The following is a 14,462-nucleotide window of genomic DNA, read 5'->3' on the forward strand; positions in this document are numbered from 1 at the left end:
ATTGTTCTTGAACCTATTGGGGGTGGAGGGGGAGCGGAGCTCACCCCCCAGGTGCAGTTGAGTGACCTGTGTTGTGGCTCTCTAGAGGGAAGGCACAAATTTTGCTGTCACCCAGCCCAATCCAGACGTGTATTGGGGCCAGGTTTCAGGCAAATAGAGCAGTAAGTGCAGAGAAATGTTCACTCTCTAAAAGTGGCTTTTCTAAAATAGTAAAGTTAAATCCAACCTCACCAGTAAGTAGGATTTTCAATAAATAAATAAAGCTACTCCTCTCCGATATGGAATTACCAAATAAAAAGTATAGGGGAATACCCAGAGCTAACCTATGAGAGGGGTAGACCTCACAGTAGTGAAAAATGAAATAGACTGTTTGGTACTTACAGGACATGCGAACCACTAAAGTACATATCTTATTTTTTACTTACATAGCATCATGCACCTAGGACTACCTAAGGCCTACCTTAGGGGTAAATTATATGTACTAAAAGGGGAGTTTAAGGCTTGGCAAGTAGGCTGGGACTCCCCTGGGAGACCCCTGGTCTATGCCCAGAACCATAACTCTGCCAGTCGAGTACTTACCTAAAAGCCGATAACTCACTTTTCTTCCATAGGCTGACATTGAGTGGTTTCACTTGGAAATTCTTCTAAGTGGTGTGGAGTTTTGGAACTTTAAAATATTCATCTAAAATCAGCCGAACAACGAATTCTGATTTACTCACCCGTTATCAGGAGAGACCTCAGTGCTGCATCTTGGAGCTCAGTACTGACCCTGAAAAGTAATTTTAACCGTACTTACCAGTAACTCGAATTTCCTTCCATGGGATATCATTGCCTGCTTTTTGCTCAAAATTTTCTAAGTGTCGATTTTTGAAACTTACAAATATTCTTTAAAAATCATACCAACTGTGAAAACGTAATTGTTTAATTGTTTTGGATAGATGTCCCAGTACTGAGCCTAGGAGCCCAGCACTGGATTACAAAAGTAACGAGAACGTACTTTACCCGTAACTTGAATTTTCTTCCATAGGAAACCATTGACTGTTTTTCTGTGAAATTTCTTCTAAGTGTCGATTTTGCAAACATGTAAATATTCCTTAAAAATCGCCTGTATAACTTAAACGCAGTTTCTCAACTGCTTACAGGTGGTACAGTAGTGCTGGATCTAGGATCCAACACTGACCTAGAAAAAGTAACCATAACCCCACTTACCTGCTAAGTGAATTTCCTTCCATAGGATAACATTGGTAATTTGATCAGCAAAAGTTTCTAAGTGTCAACTTTTAAAATAGCAAAATATTGCTTAAAAATCACAACAGTAACTAAAACGAATTTACTCACTTGTTTCCAAGAACTGTCCCAGGACTGAATCTAGGATCCAGTCCTGGATCTAGAAAATTAATCCTGAAAGTAATTAATTGCATATAACTTAAAATTCCCATTGAGCTCAATGTATTATTGTGATTCAAATTGTGTTGCCTATTGCAATAAACTGTAACTATTACCTGCAAAAGTCAATTGCCTATTGCAAAGTATTTAACTAAAGCATCTCATTCTGAGAAAGTATATTTTGATACCTATTGTTGGTTCTAAAATAAAACAACAATATCTTTTTTATGCAAACCAATGGCCTAGAGTTCAGTTCTTGAGTGTGTGAGACCATTTGCTGACTGAGTGTGTACAACAAATGTTTTACACTGTACTCTGATACTGCCTTACTGCTCGGCAAGCTACCACTTTAGAGAGTAAGGTTATATCTAACTTTAGCCTCTGCCAAACCTCTGGGGACTGGGGACTCTGTGCACACTGTACCTATTTGGGAACAGTATATACAGAGCCACTTTCTCACAGTAGTGATAAAGTGATTAGAGTCCCAAGGCCAACATAAAGATACAGCAAAACGTGAGGTGAAAAGCAAAAAGGTTGCTGGTAGGCCACCTTAAGGATGCCAGGTCTAACAAAAATGAACTAAGGATAACATGAGTAAAACATCAGGTTTCTCTACTGCATTTGGTGAGACAAGTGGGCCTTCTTTTATCTTCCATTCAAGCAATCTTTGACAGACCCCTTTATTATAGAGCTTTTCAAGGATTAAAGATAAGGCACTTACAAAGGAGTCCCAAATACTCAGAGATGGTTGACTTCTGTAATATGGGTCGTAGACTAAAAGCAGCGCAAAAACAGAGTGCAACAGGGTCCAAAAAATTGAGTGCCACAAGAGAGTTTGAATGCAAGCGTATCCTTTTACAGATCCAGAGATATACTCATGCAATTTTTGTTTTTAGGACAGAACGTGCATGATGAAAAAAACATTGTTTTTAAAAAGCGCATTGCAGAATATCAGTACTTTGATGTGGGAAAACTTCAAAACTTTCAAACAAAAAATTTGCATGCAGCTTACAGTAAGTTGTTGTGGCCGAGTGGTTAAGGCGATGGACTAGAAATCCATTGGGGTATCCCCGCGCAGGTTCGAATCCTGCCAACAACGAGAATCTTTTTATTATGGGCTACAATTTCAGAAGTTAACCTTTAGTATTTCTTCCATTTCAGTTTTATAAATAGGTGGCTTATTTTTGTGTCACTATTGCCTCTCCACATATTTGTTATCGCTACCTCTTTCCTGTCTTTGCTACACCTCATTCCTACTTTAGCACTGGTGTAAACGCTTCAAATTATTATACCGTTGCTCTCTCATTCATACCTGCGCATGCACTTGAAAGTTACTTTACCAATAAAAGACGCAAAGAGAGAAATAGAACAAAAGTGCTGGCTGGATTGGCAAACACACTTCATAAAACTGCATTTTCTTTTTTATTCTCCCCCGTGTTACATGCTTAACCTCTCCATGTGTAATTTCTCTCAACCTGCTGTCCCAGGAAGAGAATTTCATCTACAGGCTCTTTCTGTGTTTTTCTCCCTAGTCTGTCTTTCCCATTTCTTAGCTGTGTAACTGTTCCTTTATGCGCTCTATTTAAATGCCATTAATCTCATTTGAGCTCCTTGCTCCCGCTCCTGTTTTCTCCACCTCTCATACTGCCAGTTTTCTCTTTCTCTGTGGTTGGTGGCTACTTTCCTGAGCTTCCAAAGCCACGTGGTTCCTGCCTCTTGTTTTCAGACTTGAATTGGAAAAGGAACCATATTACCAAGCCTTTACCACTCACACACGGCGGAAGTTTATACTTTAATTCAGTAAGCTAAGAAAAGCGTATTGTGGGTCCCCTACGAGCCATGGTGCTTGCTTCATCATGATTTGGCACCAGTCATTAGCCGCAGCTCTGCTAATGAGACACTGAGGTCAGTTTCAATATTTACTCAAAAACATAACCATGCAGCCCACCCCTCAACTGTGTATTTATCTTGCTTTTCTGCTGTTCGTGTGATTAGCTGGGAGGAGCTCACGGCGACATCCTCCCTATAAAAGTGTAGATGGATCACTCTCTAACTCTTTCTTGCTTCACATACAAATGGCTTGAAAGGTGCAGGGAAGATGCAGGTCTAACAGAGAGAATAGAAGGTCTGTGCCAGGTGGGTTTCTCTGCATTGGTGTCCCATCACAGGTCCGCAAGTGTAATGTGTGATCTTTGACTCCTGGCATTTCACAAGCAGGCGGGCAGGAAACGGTTTCAGCCTATCAACCACTGAGGAGACGCAGCCTCTGAATGAGGAATGAGGAAGCAATGAATACATCCAGCCTATCACAGGAACAGCCCTGAGTGTTCCGAATTATAAATTCTCCATGTCACTGTATGTCGTTGAGCCCAAGTAGCTCGCCGTGATCGTATAGTGGTTAGTACTCTGCGTTGTGGCCGCAGCAACCTCGGTTTGAATCTATGTCTTGGCATTGTGGATGGCAATGTCACGGCAGTTGGGTGTTAATTTTACAGAATTAGCAAATGTACCAGTGGTTTTTGTAAAATGTCTATTAAAAACAGATCCTTTCAAATATTTAAACCATCTAACAACAAATGATTTAAACTCGCATGATTATAAGCTGTAGCTATAATGTATTTACTTACATAAATTATCGTTCTTGAACCTATTGGGGGTGGAGGGGGAGCGGAGCTCACCCCCCAGGTGCAGTTGAGTGACCTGTGTTGTGGCTCTCTAGAGGGAAGGCACAAATTTTGCTGCCACCCAGCCCAATCCAGACGTGTATTGCGGCCAGGTTTCAGGCAAATAGAGCAGTAAGTGCAGAGAAATGTTCACTCTCTAAAAGTGGCATTTCTAAAATAGTAAAGTTAAATCCAACCTCACCCGTAAGTAGGATTTTCAATAAATAAATAAAGCTACTCCTCTCCGATTTGGAATTACCAAATAAAAAGTATAGGGGAATACCCAGAGCTAACCTATGAGAGGGGTAGACCTCACAGTAGTGAAAAATGAAATAGACTGTTTGGTACTTACAGGACACGCGAACCACCAAAGTACATATCTTATTTTTTACTTACATAGCATCATGCACCTAGGACTACCTAGGGCCTACCTTAGGTGTAAATTATATGTAATAAAAGGGGAGTTTAAGGCTTGGCAAGTAGGCTGGGACTCCCCTGGGAGACCCCTGAGTCTATGCCCAGAACCATAACTCTGCCTGTCGAGTACTTACCTAAAAGCCGATAACCCACTTTTCTTCCATAGGCTAACATTGAGTGGTTTCACTTGGAAATTCTTCTAAGTGGTGTGGAGTTTTGGAACATTAAAATATTCATCTAAAATCAGCCGAACAACGAATTCTGATTTACTCACCTGTTATCAGGAGAGACCTCAGTGCTGCATCTTGGAGCTCAGTACTGACCCTGAAAAGTAATTTTAACCGTACTTACCAGTAACTCGAATTTCCTTCCATGGGATATCATTGCCTGCTTTTTGCTGAAAATGTTCTAAGTGTCGATTTTTGAAACTTACAAATATTCTTTAAAAATCATACCAACTGTGAAAACGTAATTGTTTAATTGTTTTGGATAGATGTCCCAGTACTGAGCCTAGGAGCCCAGCACTGGATTACAAAAGTAACGAGAACGTACTTTACCCGTAACTTGAATTTTCTTCCATAGGAAACCATTGACTGTTTTTCTGTGAAATTTCTTCTAAGTGTCGATTTTGCAAACATGTAAATATTCCTTAAAAATCGCCTGTATAACTTAAACGCAGTTTCTCAACTGCTTACAGGTGGTACAGTAGTGCTGGATCTAGGATCCAACACTAACCTAGAAAAAGTAACCATAACCCCACTTACCTGCTAAGTGAATTTCCTTCCATAGGATAACATTGGTAATTTGATCAGCAAAAGTTTCTAAGTGTCAACTTTTAAAATAGCAAAATATTGCTTAAAAATCACAACAGTAACTAAAACGAATTTACTCACTTGTTTCCAAGAACTGTCCCAGGACTGAATCTAGGATCCAGTCCTGGATCTAGAAAATTAATCCTGAAAGTAATTAATTGCATATAACTTAAAATTCCCATTGAGCTCAATGTATTATTGTGATTCAAATTGTGTTGCCTATTGCAATCAACTGTAACTATTACCTGCAAAAGTCAATTGCCTATTGCAAAGTATTTAACTAAAGCATCTCATTCTGAGAAAGTATATTTTGATACCTATTGTTGGTTCTAAAATAAAACAACAATATCTTTTTTATGCAAACCAATGGCCTAGAGTTCAGTTCTTGAGTGTGTGAGACTATTTGCTGACTGAGTGTGTACAACAAATGTTTTACACTGTACTCTGATACTGCCTTACTGCTCGGCAAGCTACCACTTTAGAGAGTAAGGTTATATCTAACTTTAGCCTCTGCCAAACCTCTGGGGACTGGGGACTCTGTGCACACTGTACCTATTTGGGAACAGTATATACAGAGCCACTTTCTCACAGTAGTGATAAAGTGATTAGAGTCCCAAGGCCAACATAAAGATACAGCAAAACGTGAGGTGAAAAGCAAAAAGGTTGCTGGTAGGCCACCTTAAGGATGCCAGGTCTAACAAAAATGAACTAAGGATAACATGAGTAAAACATCAGGTTTCTCTACTGCATTTGGTGAGACAAGTGGGCCTTCTTTTATCTTCCATTCAAGCAAGCTTTGACAGACCCCTTTATTATAGAGCTTTTCAAGGATTAAAGATAAGGCACTTACAAAGGAGTCCCAAATACTCAGAGATGGTTGACTTCTGTAATATGGGTCGTAGACTAAAAGCAGCGCAAAAACAGAGTGCAACAGGGTCCAAAAAATTGAGTGCCACAAGAGAGTTTGAATGCAAGCGTATCCTTTTACAGATCCAGAGATATACTCATGCAATTTTTGTTTTTAAGACAGAACGTGCATGATGAAAAAAACATTGTTTTTAAAAAGCGCATTGCAGAATATCAGTACTTTGATGTGGGAAAACTTCAAAACTTTCAAACAAAAAATTTGCATGCAGCTTACAGTAAGTTGTTGTGGCCGAGTGGTTAAGGCGATGGACTAGAAATCCATTGGGGTATCCCCGCGCAGGTTCGAATCCTGCCAACAACGAGAATCTTTTTATTATGGGCTACAATTTCAGAAGTTAACCTTTAGTATTTCTTCCATTTCAGTTTTATAAATAGGTGGCTTATTTTTGTGTCACTATTGCCTCTCCACATATTTGTTATCGCTACCTCTTTCCTGTCTTTGCTACACCTCATTCCTACTTTAGCACTGGTGTAAACGCTTCAAATTATTATACCGTTGCTCTCTCATTCATACCTGCGCATGCACTTGAAAGTTACTTTACCAATAAAAGACGCAAAGAGAGAAATAGAACAAAAGTGCTGGCTGGATTGGCAAACACACTTCATAAAACTGCATTTTCTTTTTTATTCTCCCCCGTGTTACATGCTTAACCTCTCCATGTGTAATTTCTCTCAACCTGCTGTCCCAGGAAGAGAATTTCATCTACAGGCTCTTTCTGTGTTTTTCTCCCTAGTCTGTCTTTCCCATTTCTTAGCTGTGTAACTGTTCCTTTATGCGCTCTATTTAAATGCCATTAATCTCATTTGAGCTCCTTGCTCCCGCTCCTGTTTTCTCCACCTCTCATACTGCCAGTTTTCTCTTTCTCTGTGGTTGGTGGCTACTTTCCTGAGCTTCCAAAGCCACGTGGTTCCTGCCTCTTGTTTTCAGACTTGAATTGGAAAAGGAACCATATTACCAATCCTTTACCACTCACACACGGCGGAAGTTTATACTTTAATTCAGTAAGCTAAGAAAAGCGTATTGTGGGTCCCCTACGAGCCATGGTGCTTGCTTCATCATGATTTGGCACCAGTCATTAGCCGCAGCTCTGCTAATGAGACACTGAGGTCAGTTTCAATATTTACTCAAAAACATAACCATGCAGCCCACCCCTCAACTGTGTATTTATCTTGCTTTTCTGCTGTTCGTGTGATTAGCTGGGAGGAGCTCACGGCGACATCCTCCCTATAAAAGTGTAGATGGATCACTCTCTAACTCTTTCTTGCTTCACATACAAATGGCTTGAAAGGTGCAGGGAAGATGCAGGTCTAACAGAGAGAATAGAAGGTCTGTGCCAGGTGGGTTTCTCTGCATTGGTGTCCCATCACAGGTCCGCAAGTGTAATGTGTGATCGTTGACTCCTGGCATTTCACAAGCAGGCGGGCAGGAAACGGTTTCAGCCTATCAACCACTGAGGAGACGCAGCCTCTGAATGAGGAATGAGGAAGCAATGAATACATCCAGCCTATCACAGGAACAGCCCTGAGTGTTCCGAATTATAAATTCTCCATGTCACTGTATGTCGTTGAGCCCAAGTAGCTCGCCGTGATCGTATAGTGGTTAGTACTCTGCGTTGTGGCCGCAGCAACCTCGGTTCGAATCTATGTCTTGGCATTGTGGATGGCAATGTCACGGCAGTTGGGTGTTAATTTTACAGAATTAGCAAATGTACCAGTGGTTTTTGTAAAATGTCTATTAAAAACAGATCCTTTCAAATATTTAAACCATCTAACAACAAATGATTTAAACTCGCATGATTATAAGCTGTAGCTATAATGTATTTACTTACATAAATTATCGTTCTTGAACCTATTGGGGGTGGAGGGGGAGCGGAGCTTACCCCCCAGGTGAAGTTGAGTGACCTGTGTTGTGGCTCTCTAGAGGGAAGGCACAAATTTTGCTGCCACCCAGCCCAATCCAGACGTGTATTGCGGCCAGGTTTCAGGCAAATAGAGCAGTAAGTGCAGAGAAATGTTCACTCTCTAAAAGTGGCATTTCTAAAATAGTAAAGTTAAATCCAACCTCACCAGTAAGTAGGATTTTCAATAAATAAATAAAGCTACTCCTCTCCGATTTGGAATTACCAAATAAAAAGTATAGGGGAATACCCAGAGCTAACCTATGAGAGGGGTAGACCTCACAGTAGTGAAAAATGAAATAGACTGTTTGGTACTTACAGGACACGCGAACCACCAAAGTACATATCTTATTTTTTACTTACATAGCATCATGCACCTAGGACTACCTAGGGCCTACCTTAGGTGTAAATTATATGTAATAAAAGGGGAGTTTAAGGCTTGGCAAGTAGGCTGGGACTCCCCTGGGAGACCCCTGAGTCTATGCCCAGAACCATAACTCTGCCAGTCGAGTACTTACCTAAAAGCCGATAACCCACTTTTCTTCCATAGGCTAACATTGAGTGGTTTCACTTGGAAATTCTTCTAAGTGGTGTGGAGTTTTGGAACATTAAAATATTCATCTAAAATCAGCCGAACAACGAATTCTGATTTACTCACCTGTTATCAGGAGAGACCTCAGTGCTGCATCTTGGAGCTCAGTACTGACCCTGAAAAGTAATTTTAACCGTACTTACCAGTAACTCGAATTTCCTTCCATGGGATATCATTGCCTGCTTTTTGCTGAAAATGTTCTAAGTGTCGATTTTTGAAACTTACAAATATTCTTTAAAAATCGTACCAACTGTGAAAACGTAATTGTTTACCTGTTTTAGATAGATGTCCCAATACTGAGCCTAGGAGCCCAGCACTGGATTACAAAAGTAACGAGAACGTACTTTACCCGTAACTTGAATTTTCTTCCATAGAAAACCATTGACTATTTTTCTGTGAAATTTCTTCTATGTGTCGATTTTGGAAACATTTAAATATTCCTTAAAAATCGCCTGTATAACTTAAACGCAGTTTCTCAACTGCTTACAAGTGGTACAGTAGTGCTGGATCTAGGATCCAACACTGACCTAGAAAAAGTAACCATAACCCCACTTACCTGCTAAGTGAATTTCCTTCCATAGGATAACATTAGTAATTTGATCAGCAAAAGTTTCTAAGTGTCAACTTTTAAAATAGCAAAATATTGCTTAAAAATCACAACAGTAACTAAAACGAATTTACTCACTTGTTTCCAAGAACTGATCCAGGACTGAATCTAGGATCCAGTCCTGGATTTAGAAAAGTAATCCTGAAAGTAATTAATTGCATATAACTTAAAATTCCCATTGAGCTCAATGTTTTATTGTGATTCAAATTGTGTTGCCTATTGCAATAAACTGTAACTATTACCTGCAAAAGTCAATTGCCTATTGCAAAGTATTTAACTAAAGCATCTCATTCTCAGAAAGTATATTTTGATACCTATTGTTGGTTCTAAAATAAAACAACAATATCTTTTTTATGCAAACCAATGGCCTAGAGTTCAGTTCTTGAGTGTGTGAGACCATTTGCTGACTGAGTGTGTACAACAAATGTTTTACACTGTACTCTGATACTGCCTTACTGCTCGGCAAGCTACCACTTTAGAGAGTAAAGTTATATCTAACGTTAGCCTCTGCCAAACCTCTGGGGACTGGGGATTCTGTGCACACTGTACCTATTTGGGAACAGTATATACAGAGCCACTTTCTCACAGTAGTGAGAAAGGGATTAGAGTCCTAAGGCCAACATAAAGACACAGCAAAACGTGAGGTGAAAAGCAAAAAGGTTGCTGGTAGGCCACCTTAAGGATGCCAGGTCTAACAAAAATGAACTAAGGATAACATGAGTAAAACATCAGGTTTCTCTACTGCATTTGGTGAGACAAGTGGGCCTTCTTTTATCTTCCATTCAAGCAATCTTTGACAGACCCCTTTATTATAGAGCTTTTCAAGGATTAAAGATAAGGCACTTACAAAGGAGTCCCAAATACTCAGAGATGGTTGACTTCTGTAATATGGGTCGTAGACTAAAAGCAGCGCAAAAACAGAGAGCAACAGGGTCCAAAAAATTGAGTGCCACAACAGAGTTTGAATGCGAACGTATCCTTTTACAGATCCAGAGATATACTCATGCAATTTTTGTTTTTAGGACAGAACGTGCATGATGAAAAAAACATTGTTTTTAAAAAGCGCATTGCAGAATATCAGTACTTTGATGTGGGAAAACTTCAAAACTTTCAAACAAAATATTTGTATGCAGCTAACAGTAAGTTGTTGTGGCCGAGTGGTTAAGGCGATGGACTAGAAATCCATTGGGGTATCCCCGCGCAGGTTCGAATCCTGCCAACAACGAGAATCTTTTTATTATGGGCTACAATTTCAGAAGTTAACCTTTAGTATTTCTTCCATTTCAGTTTTATAAATAGGTGGCTTATTTTTGTGTCACTATTGCCTCTCCACATATTTGTTATCGCTACCTCTTTCATGTCTTTGCTACACCTCATTCCTACTTTAGCACTGGTGTAAACGCTTCAAATTATTATACCGTTGCTCTCTCATTCATACCTGCGCATGCACTTGAAAGTTACTTTACCAATAAAAGATGCAAAGAGAGAAATAGAACAAAAGTGCTGGCTGGATTGGCAAACACACTTCATAAAACTGCATTTTCTTTTTTATTCTCCCCCGTGTTACATGCTTAACCTCTCCATGTGTAATATCTCTTAACCTGCTGTCCCAGGAAGAGAATTTCATCTACAGGCTCTTTCTGTGTTTTTTCCCCTAGTCTGTCTTTCCCATTTCTTAGCTGTGTAACTGTTCCTTTATGCGCTCTATTTAAATGCCATTAATCTCATTTGAGCTCCTTGCTCCCGCTCCTGTTTTCTCCACCTCTCATACTGCCAGTTTTCTCTTTCTCTGTGGTTGGTGGCTACTTTCCTGAGCTTCCAAAGCCACGTGGTTCCTGCCTCTTGTTGTCAGACTTGAATTGGAAAAGGAACCATATTAACAAGCCTTTACCACTCACACACGGCGGAAGTTTATACTTTAATTCAGTGAGCTAAGAAAAGCGTGTTGTGGGTCCCCTACGAGCCATGGTGCTTGCTTCATCATGATTTGGCACCAGTCATTAGCCGCAGCTCTGCTAATGAGCCACTGAGGTCAGTTTCAATAATTACTCAAAAACATAACCATGCAGCCCACCCCTCAACTGTGTATTTATCTTGCTTTTCTGCTGTTCGTGTGATTAGCTGGGAGGAGCTCACGGCGACAACCTCCCTATAAAAGTGTAGATGGATCACTCTCTAACTCTTTCTTGCTTCACATACAAATGGCTTGAAAGGTGCAGGGAAGATGCAGGTCTAATAGACAGAATAGAAGGTCTGTTCCAGGTGGGTTTCTCTGCATTGGTGTCCCATCACAGGTCCGCAAGTGTAATGTGTGATCTTTGACTCCTGGCATATCACAAGCAGGCGGCCAGGAAACGGTTTCAGCCTATCAACCACTGAGGAGACGCAGCCTCTGAATGAGGAATGAGGAAGCAATGAATACATCCAGCCTATCACAGGAACAGCCCTGAGTGTTCCGAATTATAAATTCTCCATGTCACTGTTTGTCGTTGAGCCCAAGTAGCTCGCCGTGATCGTATAGTGGTTAGTACTCTGCGTTGTGGCCGCAGCAACCTCGGTTGGAATCCGAGTCACGGCATTGTGGTTGGCAATGTCATGGCAGTTGGGTGTTAATTTTACAGAATTAGCAAATGTACCAGTAGTTTTTGTAAAATGTCTATTAAAAACAGATCCTTTCAAATATTTAAACCATCTAACAACAAATGATTTAAACTCGCATGATTATAAGCTGTAGCTATAATGTATTTACTTACATAAATTATCGTTCTTGAACCTATTGGGGGTGGAGGGGGAGCGGAGCTCACCCCCCAGGTGCAGTTGAGTGACCTGTGTTGTGGCTCTCTAGAGGGAAGGCACAAATTTTGCTGTCACCCAGCCCAATCCAGACGTGTTTTGGGGCCAGGTTTCAGGCAAATAGAGCAGTAAGTGCAGAGAAATATTCACTCTCTAAAAGTGGCATTTCTAAAATAGTAAAGTTAAATCCAACCTCACCAGAAAGTAGGATTTTCAATAAATAAATAAAGCTACTCCTCTCCGATATGGAATTACCAAATAAAAAGTATAGGGGAATACCCAGAGCTAACCAATGAGAGGGGTAGACCTCACAGTAGTGAAAAATGAAATAGACTGTTTGGTACTTACAGGACATGCGAACCACCAAAGTACATATCTTATTTTTTACTTACATAGCATCATGCACCTAGGACTACCTAGGGCCTACCTTAGGGGTAAATTATATGTCATAAAAGGGGAGTTTAAGGCTTGGCAAGTAGGCTGGGACTCCCCTGGGAGACCCCTGAGTCTATGCCCAGAACCATAACTCTGCCAGTCGAGTACTTACCTAAAAGCCGATAACTCACTTTTCTTCCATAGGCTAACATTGAGTGGTTTCACTTGGAAATTCTTCTAAGTGGTGTGGAGTTTTGGAACTTTAAAATATTCATCTAAAATCAGCCGGACAACGAATTCTGATTTACTCACCCGTTATCAGGAGAGACCTCAGTGCTGCATCTTGGAGCTCAGTACTGACCCTGAAAAGTAATTTTAACCGTACTTACCAGTAACTCGAATTTCCTTCCATGGGATATCATTGCCTGCTTTTTGCTGAAAATTTTCTAAGTGTCGATTTTTGAAACTTACAAATATTCTTTAAAAATCGTACCAACTGTGAAAACGTAATTGTTTACCTGTTTTAGATAGATGTCCCAGTACTGAGCCTAGGAGCCCAGCACTGGATTACAAAAGTAACGAGAACGTACTTTACCCGTAACTTGAATTTTCTTCTATAGGAAACCATTGACTGTTTTTCTGTGAAATTTCTTCTGTCGATTTTGCAAACATGTAAATATTCCTTAAAAATTGCCTGTATAACTTAAACGCAGTTTCTCAACTGCTTACAGGTGATACAGCAGTGCTGGATCTAGGATCCAACACTGACCTAGAAAAATTAACCATAACCCCACTTACCTGCTAAGTGAATTTCCTTCCATAGGATAACATTGGTAATTTGATCAGGAAAAGTTTCTAAATGTCAACTTTTAAAATAGCAAAATATTGCTTAAAAATCACAACAGTAACTAAAACGAATTTACTCACTTGTTTCCAAGAACTGTCCCAGGACTGAATCTAGGATCCAGTCCTGGATTTAGAAAAGTAATCCTGAAAGTAATTAATTGCATATAACTTAAAATTCCCATTGAGCTCAATGTATTATTGTGATTCAAATTGTGTTGCCTATTGCAATAAACTGTAACTATTACCTGCAAAAGTCAATTGCCTATTGCAAAGTATTTAACTAAAGCATCTCATTCTGAGAAAGTATATTTTGATACCTATTGTTGGTTCTAAAATAAAACAACAATATCTTTTTTATGCAAACCAATGGCCTAGAGTTCAGTTCTTGAGTGTGTGAGACCATTTGCTGACTGAGTGTGTACAACAAATGTTTTACACTGTACTCTGATACTGCCTTACTGCTCGGCAAGCTACCACTTTAGAAAGTAAGGTCATATCTAACTTTAGCCTCTGCCAAACCTCTGGGGACTGGGGACTCTGTGCACACTGTACCTATTTGGGAACAGTATATACAGAGCCACTTTCTCACAGTAGTGATAAAGTGATTAGAGTCCTAAGGCCAACATAAAGATACAGCAAAACGTGAGGTGAAAAGCAAAAAGGTTGCTGGTAGGCCACCTTAAGGATGCCAGGTCTAACAAAAATGAACTAAGGATAACATGAGTAAAACATCAGGTTTCTCTACTGCATTTGGTGAGACAAGTGGGCCTTCTTTTATCTTCCATTCAAGCAATCTTTGACAGACCCCTTTATTATAGAGCTTTTCAAGGATTAAAGATAAGGCACTTACAAAGGAGTCCCAAATACTCAGAGATGGTTGACTTCTGTAATATGGGTCGTAGACTAAAAGCAGCGCAAAAACAGAGAGCAACAGGGTCCAAAAAATTGAGTGCCACAAGAGAGTTTGAATGCAAGCGTATCCTTTTACAGATCCAGAGATATACTCATGCAATTTTTGTTTTTAGGACAGAACGTGCATGATGAAAAAAACATTGTTTTTAAAAAGCGCATTGCAGAATATCAGTACTTTGATGTGGTTAAACTTCAAAACTTTCAAACAAAATATTTGTATGCAGCTTACAGTAA

General features: G+C 39.9%; 3 non-coding genes across 3 annotated transcripts; all 3 read left to right on the forward strand.

Moving 5' to 3' along the window:
* The first annotated feature begins 2,403 nt into the window (after nucleotides 1-2,403).
* Nucleotides 2,404-2,485, forward strand: TRNAS-AGA (transfer RNA serine (anticodon AGA)). Its single transcript has one exon. It is a non-coding gene; the product is annotated as a tRNA-Ser (tRNA).
* Nucleotides 2,486-6,424: 3,939 nt separating this feature from the next.
* Nucleotides 6,425-6,506, forward strand: TRNAS-AGA (transfer RNA serine (anticodon AGA)). The gene has a single exon. It is a non-coding gene; the product is annotated as a tRNA-Ser (tRNA).
* A 3,939-nt stretch (nucleotides 6,507-10,445) lies between these two features.
* On the forward strand, nucleotides 10,446-10,527 carry TRNAS-AGA (transfer RNA serine (anticodon AGA)). The gene has a single exon. It is a non-coding gene; the product is annotated as a tRNA-Ser (tRNA).
* Nucleotides 10,528-14,462: the final 3,935 nt, after the last annotated feature.

Source organism: Triturus cristatus, chromosome 12 (assembly GCF_964204655.1).
Source record: "Triturus cristatus chromosome 12, aTriCri1.1, whole genome shotgun sequence".
In the NCBI taxonomy this organism is placed as follows: Eukaryota; Metazoa; Chordata; class Amphibia; order Caudata; family Salamandridae; genus Triturus; species Triturus cristatus.